This window comes from Ambystoma mexicanum, chromosome 10 (assembly GCF_040938575.1).
Source record: "Ambystoma mexicanum isolate Mex_15411 chromosome 10, UKY_AmexF1_1, whole genome shotgun sequence".
NCBI lineage: Eukaryota > Metazoa > Chordata > Amphibia > Caudata > Ambystomatidae > Ambystoma > Ambystoma mexicanum.
In genome coordinates this window covers 945,761,510-945,775,841 of record NC_090932.1, presented here as the reverse complement: position 1 = coordinate 945,775,841, position 14,332 = coordinate 945,761,510, and the positions used below count along the sequence as shown (strand labels likewise).

Genomic DNA, 14,332 nt, shown 5'->3' with positions numbered 1-14,332 from the left:
TGGCTACTGGTTTAATGGTTCCGGTACTTCTTTTTGCATTTTGCACTGTTCTTAGCTCTGATGACTCCTTGTTCTGGAGGACTTATTGTCTTGCTTTGTTAATTGATTTGGAGTATCAATGTCACCGGACTGTTCTTATAGTACTGTTCACATAATTGTTTTTACCTTTTATCTTTTTATTACCAATTGGGTATGGTATTTTAAAATTATTTTTTGCCTTTTTACCCCCTTTTTAGTATGTAAAGACCACATATATATATTATTAATTTTTATTAAATAAGGAGGCTTTTATACGGGTGTTAAATCTATGCTATCATTGTTTATTACAAATAGCTTTGCACTTTAGTACCCTTCTAGGATGCCAGTACTAGCCAAAACATTTTAAAAAGGAAATTAAGAGAGGAGGGAGCCATGGGGAAAATGGCAACAAGTGCAAACAAGCCTAAGCAATCAAGAGTTGTGACAGCCCAAGTCCATAGCCAGGGCCCCTAGATCCAGGAGAGCCGTTAGTCAATTCTCATTAGACTCCTACTTAAAAACTATGGCTGGGAACCTGGCGGATAGGATTCAGGTTGCCGAAAAAGCCGTATGGAAAGTTGCATCTACAATAGGGGTTGTAGATGACAGGGGGAGGGAGGGAGCTCAGCTGTGCCCAGGGTAATATGTGAGGTGAGCAATAAGGATGTTGAGGACGACAGAGATTTAGGGAGATTCCTTTGATTAAGGGCATTGGCCCGTCTGGCAATATGGGGGATAATATAGTCCCATCGGCTCCTTTAGGGCGTGGGGTCAGGGAGGTGGCTGAGCAGGGGGTTATCCCCTTCTTAGGGGACATTTTGTTAGCCTCGACAACAATGGAGGTGATAAGATCTGGTTGGTTAGAGTCCCTAATGGATACAAAGTTGAAGCCCCTTTACCAACATTTTGCCCCAAAATAAGGAACCCCCAATAGGGATTTACCCTTAGAGGCAAAGTGATTAGAAAAAGTTGCCCAACTCCAACCCTTTAAAAGTGGGGTTATGTATACCATAGCAATATTAGATGATTCTATTAGAGAAATAAATCAAAAGTGGAGGAAATTGGTCGGGTTAGTGAGTGAGGAAGGCTAGGGCTGGGGCTTGCCCCAATAACTGTGACTATTAATGAGGGGAAGGATGTCATGGAGGGTATTGTTTTTGGACTCACTCCTCCTCCAGTTGGTGATGATAGTCTGGCAAGAAGAGGCTTTTGTCCCAGGACAACAGCATTAGGTAGGACCAAACCATTACAGGGTGCCCTAGTGAATGCTCTTGAAAAAAGGCACATCTGTGGGGAGACTGCTGTTTTAAGTCTTCCGCCCACTGTGACTCCCTTGGTATGGGTGATAATGGGGGATCAGGGCTTGCCGCAGGGTGTTCTTGAAACTACCACATCCTTGATGAATGAAGCCATGCACTGTATTCATTCTAACCTGATGGCCCACCATAGATCCAAATGTAGTTATTATTTGTTTTTTTTTTATTGATATAGTTGTAAAACAAATACAAATATATTAAAATGTATCAAGTTAACAATATATTTTTATCATCATCAGATCACATTATACTTAAATCATAAAATAGCATCTCATTTAAATAGAAAGACTTAAAAGAAATCACTTCAGTGCCGCATACATTCTGTGGTCATCTTTCCCACAAACTTCAAATTTACAAACTATAACATGTTCATTCGATGAGAGTGGTACATTATAAAATGTTCTTTTACAATTCATTAATATAACATTTAGTGTCAGTAAATGAAAAAAGGAAAATAAAAGATGATAAAAAGAGACCAGAAAAGAAAAGTACTGCAATTACTGAAATTAACAACTTTTGTTAAACCAATTGGCATCCCTTATAATTGTAATTCAACTTCCGTTCTGTAACTTCTCCAATTATTGGTCACACTTAATCATGTGATCCACTATAACACTTCCATGTTTATATGCTCTTATGGCGTGTTATAGTAGATTGCATCACTTGTCCCAACTCTAATTGTAATAGGTATTGGACAATAGCTATTCTAACTAAATTGTTTGTTGTTTGAAATAGAAAGTTCCATAAGATTGCTGAGTCTCTAATATTAAACATTTCACATTGTTTTTTTAAGAAAAATTCTCGTTGATCATTTAACTTGAGACATTCTGTCAGGAGATGCTTCAGTGATTCTGTTTGTCCTTTAATTTGCCAAAATGGACAAATGTCTCCCACTCTTAAGATGGTTTAACCTTTAGCTAGCAATTGTTTGATCAGCCTTAAATTCAATATAATTTAAGCTTTCCACATTCTCATGAATTTATGGTTGGTAGATTGCACATACGCAGACAAAACATTTACTAGCGCATCAGGCTTACTTTCTATATGACATTTTCTAAATAAGGAACACTGTTTCCATATCAGAGATCCATGAAGAAAAATTAAACCTAACTCGTGTCTGATTAGCGAAATGGGATAGCTTGCTGGCAGCGACAGAACTTTCTTCCAGAATTGCCCTTCCGCTCACAGCCAAAAATGATCAGATTGCCAGAACTTAGTTTCAGCCCCATACAATAAAATAGGTATTACCTTCAAACGATATAAAGAAATGACTGGTGAGTTGGAGAACTTGCCATATTTCATGCCAATAATTTTGGCATGGATATAGCTGTATCTAATTTGGCATTATGTGTATGATCATTAAAACTTATTCCCAGGTAACGATATTCATGCACTACCTGAATATTTAAGTTATTAAATTACCATGTTAACGTAGGTTACTGAGTCTTCTCTTCCCACAGATCATAATTTCCATTTTTTACATGTTTATTGTTAAATCAATTGTTTGCATATAGTCTTGTGGAGCCGATAGGAGGTTGTGGAGTCCCCGCTGTGTTTTTGACATGAGAACCATGTCATCCGCGTATAGGAGCCACGGAATGGGAACGGGAATAGATCCCATCTTGGGGGAATCTGCTATCACACCTGCTAACTTATTGCCCACATCTGAGATAAAAAAAGTTGCCCTGCTTCAGTTCTCTGTGGGTTGGGATTATAGCGGACATTTCTCTAGACATGGTAAGCCTCACTTGGATTGATGTATGAGAATGGAGCAGACCTATTAAATACTTTATCGACTCTGGACAATTTGCTTCCTGAAGTTTCTGCACTAAGATTCCTCTAGGTACTCTGTCAAAGGCAGCTCGTACATCTATAAAAACCATATATGTTTAATAGTGTAATGATTAATTAATTGTGCATGGGCCTTTATACTATTTATCACAAATAAATGTACAGACGTCCCTAGACCAGGTATTAAACCCATTTGAAATGGCGGTCTTAGGTTATTTGTGTCTAACCAGGTGTTCAGATTTTGCAGAATCTCCCTTTTTAAAAATTGTGATGATGATCGAATGGAGCCAAGATGGTGGAAGCACTCTTTGAGTTAGAACTTGGTTAAAAATGACATGGAGGATCTTGGCCATATGACCGAGTATTGTTTTAGCATGTAATTATGTAAGCCATCTGGGCCAGCTGTCCTAGATGTACTAAGTTTATTGATGAAATAAATAATGTCTTCCTCTGTAATTACTATTTGTAAAACATACTTGAGTGTAGATTGAATCACTGGCATCTTATCTTTTGGCAGTGCATATAAAGTGGAGAAGTGTGCTATCCATTGCTGTGGAGGTACCGCATTTATTTGTATTGAGGGTTGAATCAGGCCATGCGCTTGATTAATAAATTGCCAAGTTTGGGCTGAGCTTTTTTGATTCTATACTACAAAGCATCAGCTCACCATCTTGCTGGTACATCCATGCTTTCCGTCTTTTGTGCCAGTTTTTATATCGAGTTTTAATCTGTTGTGGGGCAGGACATCACTCAGACAATGGCAAGAATTTGATATTATGTTTGGCTTTCCGCAAGGCAGTTTTCATTTTCTGCACTTTGCAATCAAAGGAGTGTAAAAATGTTTGAAAGTCGGCTTCTTGGTCATCTATTTATCCTCTCGAAATAACTGCAGGGCAGTATTATATGGATTATTGGGTGACAGGGAAATACAATCATTAATTTGGAATGGTTTGTCGTCAGTTCAGCAAAGGTGGTTTCTGCCTCCTGAGATTATAAGTTGATGGCCGTATTGAAAGGTTTTACTGGGCCGAGAATGGAGTTGCCAGGACCAAGACAATACTATCTTCTAATGGTCATTTTGGGGCTGAGAATGAATTATACATTTATTAGAAGAAGGAAATACATTTCTTTCAATATAAATATAGTCAATTATTGCCCGCTGCTGCCCTCAGAGCCATGTGTATTTTGGCAGAGTGTCCTCCAAAAGTTCCTATTGGACATTGTTTCTTAAGGAGGGTTTCTGTCAAAATAGAGTGGGTAAAAAGATGTAGATTGAGATCTCCAGCCAGAATGGTGTGACATATAGAAGAATCAGTGGACACTATGTCAAGAACTTCTATTAGTGCATCCATGAATCGTGAAGACTCTATGACCTTCTTGCTTCTGTAGATGTTATTAACTGCAAGATATTTCTCTCCCCAATTAAGTTTTACTAGCTGGATATAACTATTCAGAGAGGACCAGAGTACCAGAGAAGAGCTGGCCGTAGTTTTAATCGCGATCAGGAGTCCGGCTGTAGGTCTCCCCTTGGCAGGTTTTATAGCTGGGACAGTTAAAACAGTATGATTTAACCATTTTGGGTCGTTGTCAACCAAGTCTCTTGGAGAAGTACCAAATCAAATGCCTCTAGGTCTTTAAAATCTGGATTTAGGAGCTGTAGAAAGCATCTAGTGTTCCAGCGCACCATAGACATTTGAGTCATACTGTCTATCGGTTGTTGTTATGTGTTAAACACTACTCTACCTCTAGGTTGATTCATATGTGCCTGGAACAATGGATTTGTATTAGATTGAAGATGTGATCCACAGAGGCTCCATCTTTTGCGGTATAGTCATTTGTGGTTTATTGGATATTAAGGATATTGTTGGTATCTAGTTAATACCATGTTGAAAATTACGCAGAGGTTGTACTAGCTGGTGACCTCCGGTAGGGAAATTCAGAGGTGTCTTTAAGGTAGAGGAGTTGCTAAATGGGTCCTGTTTAAGCAGAAAGCCCAGTTTGTATAATTCTGCCTTTGCCTGACATGGGGCATTAAACACCACTCCAGACTGTATCCACAGTTTCACCACTGACAGAGAATGTAGGCTTAAAAACTAGAAAGAAGTAATATCTTCTAGACTTGGAATTGCATTGAAAATATTCAGAACAGTTGATATATTAAGGTAATATTGAGGATAAGCGTTTGGCTTACACTGAAGTATCAAATGATGGAAATAATTAGCTGTTGGTTGAGTGGATGTGTCCTTCGGGGAAATCTGATTGTAATTACCACAAAGCCAAGGCTGCTTCTTAGAGGTTTTCACAGGCACTTTACTATGCTGATGTTGATTCTGTGACTGCCAACATAAAGGAGGCTGTCGTGAGGTATCAACCTCTAGAGCTTCGGCCTGCTGGCAAGGTGGTGCCAAGGCTGACAGATGTGGGCATATTCCAGTGCTTTTAGGAACAGCAGTCATAAAGATAGCAATTGATTTCACAATCTTGGATCTGTATTGTTCCGAGGTAATAGGCTGTTGTATGAGAGGATGGCTGCTATCAAGGGCGGTAAACCTAATGGTTGTTTAACGAGGATTACATTATTTGAGGAAGTTGATGTATTAATGTTTGGGCCTCAAACATTTGCTGCTTTTCCACGGCTGATACTAGGTTATCTAGTGGTTGATATTGCATATCAGTTGCTGTTTCTTTTCTTTCTTTTGTAATTTTAGACTGCTTAATTTTCACATAGTTCTTAACAATTGTTACTGCCGAGGGAGTAACTTTTTTTTTTTTTTGGTATTGATAACGCTCGAATAAATTGATTGGCGTTGGAATGAGCGCGTGCTTCTCTAGCTTTCAAGTTTTTCAATTTAGGTAGTGATGACACCACTTTAACTCTTGGTTTCAAACCTGCACAGTGATTGAAAATCTCAAAGTCTTGCATATCAGTACTTTTACTAATGGGCTGAATATCCTTCGCTGATTTAGCAATGCATTGTGTGGTATCAGGGTCGAGTTGAATTTCACACACTGCCAAAACTGGCATTTGTTTATTTAGTTGTGGAGGGTGTTTGCTCAAGATCAAAAGCGGCTTGACATGGGTAGTAGGAAGGAAAACTCCAAAATTTGCGTCTGTGGATAATACAGGTGATATAGACAAACCCGTAATCAACACTGGTTTTGCTCCATCTGTGCCCAAGGATAGTGAGCGATTTGAACTCACTGCAGAATGCTGACTTAATTCCAACAACAGTTCGGTTTGGAAGGTCACTTTAGAATCAGGCACTTCAAATAATTTTGTTAACGACATCAAGGTGATATTTATCGCTGTAAGTGTAATTTCGGTGGGAGAGTGTGTATTTTCTCCTTGCAGAGTGGGTCCTGTAATTTGCAAAGCTTTTAATGTTTTGCGTGGGTAGGTTTAGTGTAAGATAATGATAACATTGATTGAATAAGCTAGGTGACCGTGAGAGATTATCTCAAGATGAACGACGTGGAGAGTATAGTGATTAATTTTTTCGAGGCTCACAATTGGCGGCATTAGTCTCCGAAGCAATGTGAGACTCATGATTTTTTTTATAATGGGAGCCCGTTCAGTTATAGTCATCAGGATTTCCATTATAATAACACTTTCTTGAAAGCCTACCACACAAAATGATTGCCATCCCGCACACCTGATTCAACAGAAAGATGTCTAGGTATTGTGGCAGGGCATTTGTTCGAGTATTAAGTATTTCATTAGGCACTGTGTTCTAAAGTAAGCCTGCAGATACAGGTAACCAACAATGTAAAGGCGCATTTTCCAACACACTTTCAAGATCGATGTGTCCATTCATGTCATTGCCGACTGCACTAATATGTGCCAGTATTCACATATGAGAACATACTCATGTTTCCTTTGTGCATAATGCCAATAATGATACCAACAGAAAGCATGTCTGTGTTGGGTTTGCCAACATATGCCAGTCTCCCAAAGAAAGAAGATACTCCTGTTGGCTTTGTCAGTTAAAATGCCATGCCACAGTAATGAGGTTTATCCAGTCTGGTTCTCTGTAGGCCAGTATAGCCACATAGTAAGATATCATGTTTGCCTTACTCTTGATACCCAGTAAAAGTTTAAAAAATATATATTCAGACTAGCTGCACACATGTAGGCCAGTGCAGCACACCGTTTAAGGACACTTATAATGCTGGTTTTACCCTTGATGGCCATAGGAAAATGTTATGCCACAGTAAGCAAATTCAGCCAGCCAGACTGTATGCACCTATGCAGGCCAGTCTAGCCATGCAATAACTCTTATCATGTTTGTTTGACCTTTGATGGCCAAAAAATACAATAACATGCGAAAGCAAGTCTGGAAATATGTTCTTACTATGACATCAATAGTAAGACAATTAAGACAGGCTGCATAATGCCCCAGTGCACCAATGTAAAGACACCCCTTCATCCACATCAGAAGAGCTCAGTAATATTAATATTACTGCAGATATGAGCAAATACACAGACATGCATTTTCCTAATATTACAGAAACATTTTTGATATAACTGTAATAATGGGCAATAGTATTCCAGTAAGGACTCGTACAAAAATGTCACCCTCATTTGTCCGACTTTGGGGGTGCACAAAATGATGGTGACATTTACTCCACCCAAGCACAGCGGGGGTTGCAGCGGTGTCCCCCGCTCTGCTTGGGCACCGTAATGGTAGTCAGGGTTATGGGTGTGTCCCCCGCTTACCATTTTTGGTAAGCGGGGGACACAGAAAAAAAAGAAAAGCACCCTGCAGCGTCAGCTCTAACCCACCTGTATTGGAACTGACGCCGCAGGGATAGCAGGGTGCAGGCGGCACACACAGAAGTGTGCCGCCGTAAAAGGTAAGTTGGGGGTGGGAAGGGAAAAGGAGGCTGGGGAAGCTGGCACAGTGATCTATATGGCAACCCACACTCAGCTTCTCATAGCTCACAATACCCAGCCAAGATTTGGCCTAATTCTGCTGCAAATCCACGCCCCTTCCTTAGACCGCACAACATTTGAAAACACAGGTCATATCCCTAGTTTCGACATGCTAATGTTTGTTGGTAAGGGCCCCAAAGTCTGGTATGAGGCGATGAGAAACTTGTCATTTAGAAACATTTCACCAGCAGGTTACAATCTGCTAACAAATCTAAGACAGCTGTCAGACTGACAAGTTTGTGTAAATTGCAGACACATGAGACATGGCCGCAGAACATCATAAATAACATTATGACCAATTGACTGCAAAGTTATCATATGACAAATGTACCATATGAGTAATGTTTTTTTCTGTATATTGTCAAAAGGGCCACAACATTTCGCTTTTCAAGATGATGAGCAAGTGCTGAGAGATTTCCCCTAATTGATGAAATTATAGAGTAGGGGATGATACACTGAGCCGGTGTTTGAATGGAGAAACTACTGGGAGATACTTGGATTCCATTTTTTGTTTGTCTCACTTTACCTGCTATTGAGACACATTTTATTCAATTTGAGAGAAATTGGAAAATCATTTCAAGGCAGTTTAACAATGCCAGTTTAGAATAATCCTAATTGTAAATTAAGGTTCTGTTACCATGTTCTGCTTGACCGGATTTGTGTTTAACATGGACATGGATCGGACGCATCTACAAACAAGTGTTAGCATAGGAATGTTATTATCACAAATATCGCCTCAAAGAAGTCATGAAAAAATAAATAAATAACAACAAAGACATGGCATTACTGCAATTAACATCTCTCGAAATATGCTAATAGAATATGTTGTGATCAAGTTACAAGTGTTGGATTGGCTGGAATACTGTGCGACATAAGGGTATTTCAGAGTTTACTCCATTATTCACTTTTCCTTCTTATTTAATGTTCTGAAATGCATTGGTTTTTAATGGCAGTTGTTCAGCAATCATAAAGCTCAGAAGTTAAATACAGTGAAAATATAGTTCCTTCCAGATACACACATCAACACATTTACCTTATTGGCCTGCAGACTCAGTTATATTCAGTAGCTCGGCACAGCACCCACGTGCAGGGACGTCATTTGGGGGTCGCCAGAGGTCGCAGGTGCGACCTCTGAGGTCTCCCTTGCGACCTCTGTGGTCTCCCTTGCGACCTCTAAAAAAAAAAAAAAAAAAAAATATGTTTTAATTTTTGCAATGCAAGCTCCTGGGCTGGGGCCAGCAACATGTGGCTCTTTCATTCTGGAGTGGCTGGCGTTCTTGTTCAGGCCCCTTAAAAAGAGAAGAAAAATAAGAACATGAGTGGCCACAAGTCTAACACTTTCAGCACTGAACCTAAATAAGAAAGAATAGGAATGGCAAAACATGTGTTTTTCTGGAATTCTATACAATAATTGCTAGACTCAATAAAGGTTTATTTCAGGCACACTTCAGGGGGTGAGTCACTGATTTAGTCTGTTCTCAAACGCCTAAACGCAGCCTTTCATCCTTCTAAGGTCGATAAATGGGTACCAACAGAGGTTGGGTGATATTGGGTGTATATTTCTACTATGTAAAGCACTTAAGCGTAAGTGCTATGTAATAACACATCATTATCATTTGGTCATGGACGTCTGCTTTCAATCACAGTAATTTGGTAATATGGGAACGGCCGTCTCAGCTCTCAGATCACCCGGCGGGGGCCCAGTGCTCATAGGTCAGATACTCTAAAATATGAGTGGTGAGCCCGTTTGGTCCTCATTTAGCAGATAGTTTATCCAAGTGCTGATACTAGGACAAGGTAGTTGCTGCAGATTCAGTGATTTCCAATGGGTATGAATACGAATTAGTAGACAGACCATCCAGCAACATCATCCTGGGATCAGTCATGTTGGCAAGGAGGAGGGGCACCCCTCATCTTCAGTCGGCAGCTGAGGGTTGATCGGTATGTTTGCCTGGACATAGACTTTAGCATCTTCTGGAAGTGTGAAAAACAGGGTTTTACCTCATAGCTGAATCTGTAATCTTGCTGGAAAGAGCATGGCATATGTGATGGCTCTCTCACAGAGCATTCGTTTGACCCCCTTAAAGGATCGTCATTCCTGTTGGATGGGCAATGAGAAATTGGAGTGTATATGAATCGTTGTGTTTTCTTATTGTAGCTGGCCCTTCGCTCTAGGAAGATGTATAATAGTATCCCAGTCCCGATAGGTATGCAGCTTTGCTATGACTGCCCTAGCGGGACCACCACCGTTAGGTCTGGTAGGTGGTGTTCTATGAGCCTGTTCAATAACACACATGGATGAGAAGCAGTGGTCGCCAAATAGCTCTTTCAGTAAGTTCTATTTGCTCACTTCCATCGGGCCTCAGCCAAAGTTTTCCAGAAGGTCAACAAGATGTCATCACCCAAGCAGTTGACTCCATTGCACCACTGACCCTCAAAAAAGCCAAAAAAGCCAAACATTCCAATGCTTGATTCTCCAAATAACATCTTGACCAACGCACCCAGAAGAGAACTGCCCTCTCCACATGGAAAGTCAACCCATCTGAAGCCACCAAAAATGCATTCAAAGCCATCTCAAAATCCTACAAAACCAATATCACCCTAGCCAAAGCTGCCTCCTTCAACACCAGGATTCATGACGCCAAATCTGGATCTAAGGACATTTTCACCATCTTTAGGGAACTGGAAAAACCATCCTCTGCCCGGCCCTCTCTCATCAAGATGATAATTGGTGCAATAATATTCAATCCGCCATGCTAGACAAGCTAAACACTCTTCAAACTAAAATTTGTGGCCATCAAAAAGCCCTATCCCTCCTCATAGCCAACTTGCACGGTAAACCCACTACGCCCACCTTGACTAACTCCACTCCCCCATTTGACTTTAAAGACATTGCTGAACTGGAGGTTATCGCACTGCTCAAGTCCATCAAACCTTCCAACTGCAAGGGAGATGCCTGTCCAGCCAGTCTCTTTAAAGACTCGGCAGAGATCCTAGCCCCATTCCTAACTGCTTTTATCAACTCCTCCTTCCAGTCGGGCCACGTTCCAACTGGACTTAAGAAGGCTTGGGTACGCCCACTCCTCAAAAAACCCTCGCTGGACCCAACGGTCCTGGGGAACTACAGGCCCATCACCACTGTAGCTTTCCTGCTCAAAATTTTGAACAAAGCAGCCTACCTGCAAGTCCAAAAGTTCCTTGAAGAAAACCGTCTCCTCGGCCTCCGGCAAACTGACTTCCGCCCATGACACGGCACCAAAAAGGCTCTTCTGGACTTAAAGAACCAAATGGACGACCTACGAGACGCAGGGAAACCTGCCCTCCTACTGCTCCTGGATCTATCTGCTGCTTTTGACCTGGTGGACCACAACACCCTGTGCCACCATCTAGCCACCCAAGCCAACTTCTCCCCCAAAGCCTGTGAATGGATTACCTCCTTTCCCCAAGAAAGGGCTATGAAAGTCTTTTCTGAATCAGCCTGTGCCACCCCGAGCCACATCACATGCAGTGTTCCACAGGGCTTGTGTATCGCGCCCACGCTATACAACCTCTTCACGAGACCCCTGTTTAGCATCCTTGACTCCCTGGGCATCTCGTATACTAACTACGCGGATGACACACAGGTACTCATCCCACTCACGGGTGACTACCTAGCGGACACCAAAACACTCACCACCATCTACTCCACTATCCAATCATGGATGGCAGACAATTGGCTCTGCCTCAACAGTGAAAAAACCGAAGTCCTCCTCATAGGGGCACCCTCTACCCTAGGGAACATCAGTGAACAATATGCTTCTTTCACTATTGACAATATTCCCATAAAGGTCTCCAACCACGTGAAGACAATCGGAGTCTATCTAGACTCCGATCTGTTCATGGATAGACAGGTAAATGCCATTGCCTCCTCCTCAGCCTACTACTCTAAAGTCCTCAACGCTGCCAGACCCTTCCTGTCACGCCAGAATTGCCTCACCATTGCTAGGGCAATAATTGGATCAAGGTTAGACTACTGCAATGCCCTGCTTGTTGGGACCTCCAATAAAAACCTGTCCAAACTTCAGCTAGTCCAAAATAACGCATAGAGGGTGGTCACAGGTACCGCCAGAAAAGACCACATCTCTGAAGTCAGGAGGCAGGCCCACTGGCTCGCGGTCAAAGAGAGGATTGTCTTCAAGACACTCGCCCTCACCCACAAATGTCTTCATGAACTTGCTCCACCCTACTTGACGCAAAGAATCACCAAGCATACTGCCACTAGACCATTAAGAAGGCTTTACTCCAACACGATTGTCACGCCCCCAAAACGTGTAAGGTGCGCGCTGGTGGGTCCACTTTTCCCACCCGGGCTGCCATTCACTGGAATGCACTGCCACCTCACGTAAGAATGATTGAGTCCCACCAAGCCTTCCGCAAAGCCATTAAAACCAAGCTCTTTGTATGAAATGTACCTGACTTGTAAACTGTATAATGCATATCATGCATCACATGGTCACCTGTTTAATATTTGAATCCAAAGTTCTACAACTACTTTTAACAGTGCCTCGATGCCCCTGGGCTGCAAGTGCGCTATTCAAATGCAGATAAATGAAAAAAATAATAAAATAAATATATTGCTCCTCTGGGATCTAGATTCTAAATCACATTTGGACAGGGCTTTATTTAGGTCCATGGCCCATTTGGGATGTCATATTTGGCTGTCCGCTTGTTTCTGCTTCTGTCATTCGTGCACTTGCCCATTCCATTTTTCCCATTGCGGGTGGTTATATTCATCGTGATTCCGTCCAATTTGTATGTCATGCAGCCAAAATCAGCTTGCATACTGTCTATTAGTTTTTTGAGATTAGGGGCCAAAGAAGCTGCTTCGGCAGAATTCTACAGAATTCACCATCTCCCAGGTCTCAAGGGGTGTGTCTGCACGTGGCGGGTTGGATGGGTTTGCTGTGTAAATGCCTCAATGTTGTTTTGCCTCCTCTGGCCTGATTACAGTTGTGCGCACTGTGGGTATCCTCTGACAATAAGTATTCCAGTACACTTACGACAGTCTCTGTTGTATTTTGGGTCAGTTGTGGTTCACAGATGAAGTTCTGCGCCTCCACTGCCTCAGCAGCTCTAATTAGGTGTCTGGTGCTGGTTATTCAGTGGCCGTGTTCCCGGCCCGCCACAATACGGTGCACAGCCACACATGTAGTGCAGACGCACAGTAAATCACCCAGGTCCAATCATTCTATTCCCCTCCCCTTCAAGACACAATTCAGGATTCTGAGATTTGCTCACCACTACACACCAAGAAGGAGGACAAAAGAAGAAACTGTGGCCGGTGCTACCTGGCAGGTATTAGACTTCTACCATCTGGCGCACTTAGGGGGCTGGGGAAGCTGCCTGCCAGAGGTCATTCATTGGGCTCTGAGCTTCCCTCACAGTCCGTGCGGCTGTGCACCCGACCAGGTGGCCAGGTGGGATTGTAGCATCTTGTCCATCTTGTCTCCGGTCTCTCATAGGTCCACCCCAGAGGACACTGCTCATGGGCCGCATCACTGAATATCCTTGCAGCCACTGATCTTATGTGCAGATCGCAGCACAGGGTGCACCACCACTCCCCTCTCTAGCAGCTGCAGTCGCCAGCTCTTATTCCACAGCATCACACATCGGACCACCAGCACACACAGCCGCAGGAGCCCGCAGTAGCAAGACTCGTTGAGGGGAGTAGACTATATCTCCAGCTCCCAGGCTCAGATCTATGTACCAGTGCACAGGGTTGTGGAGTATGGCTTCTGACAGCAATAGGCCTCTTTGTGAGCAGCTAGCATGGGATACCAGAAAGCAGCAGCCATGATGTGGCTGCTCAACAGCACCCCCTTCACTCACAACTTCAATTTCCCTTATCCATTCCCCAGGTCCTTGATCATCCAATTTAGCTTTGTAATTATCTTTGACTGTTTACTATGTAGGTAATTTGTCTCTTTCTTTTTTGTTCTTTTCCAAACACTTACTGGTTATGTCATTACTTGTTTCTTCTTATCTTTAATTATTGCTATCTTTTTTACCATGCAGAAAGTGTGTGATGTATCAGTGATGCAGAACCCAGTCCATGGTCTGTTCAGTGGGTCTGTGCGATGACTTACAGGAATTATCTAATTTTTCATCATCATCCCATAGAATTGATTACAGAAAGAAGGCCCTGTGGTTCATTCTGCCTACTCGGGTTCATAGTCAGTGAGCCTCCAAATTCCTCATTCACATTGGTATAGCAACCACAGAGTGAGATCCCACT

At 42.2% G+C, this 14,332-nt stretch overlaps 1 protein-coding gene across 2 annotated transcripts in view; it reads left to right on the top strand.

Annotated features, from left to right (window-relative positions):
* Window positions 1-14,332, top strand: part of NAALADL2 (N-acetylated alpha-linked acidic dipeptidase like 2) — a 4,115,865-nt gene that overhangs the window by 1,340,437 nt on the left and 2,761,096 nt on the right. The window lies entirely within an intron of this gene.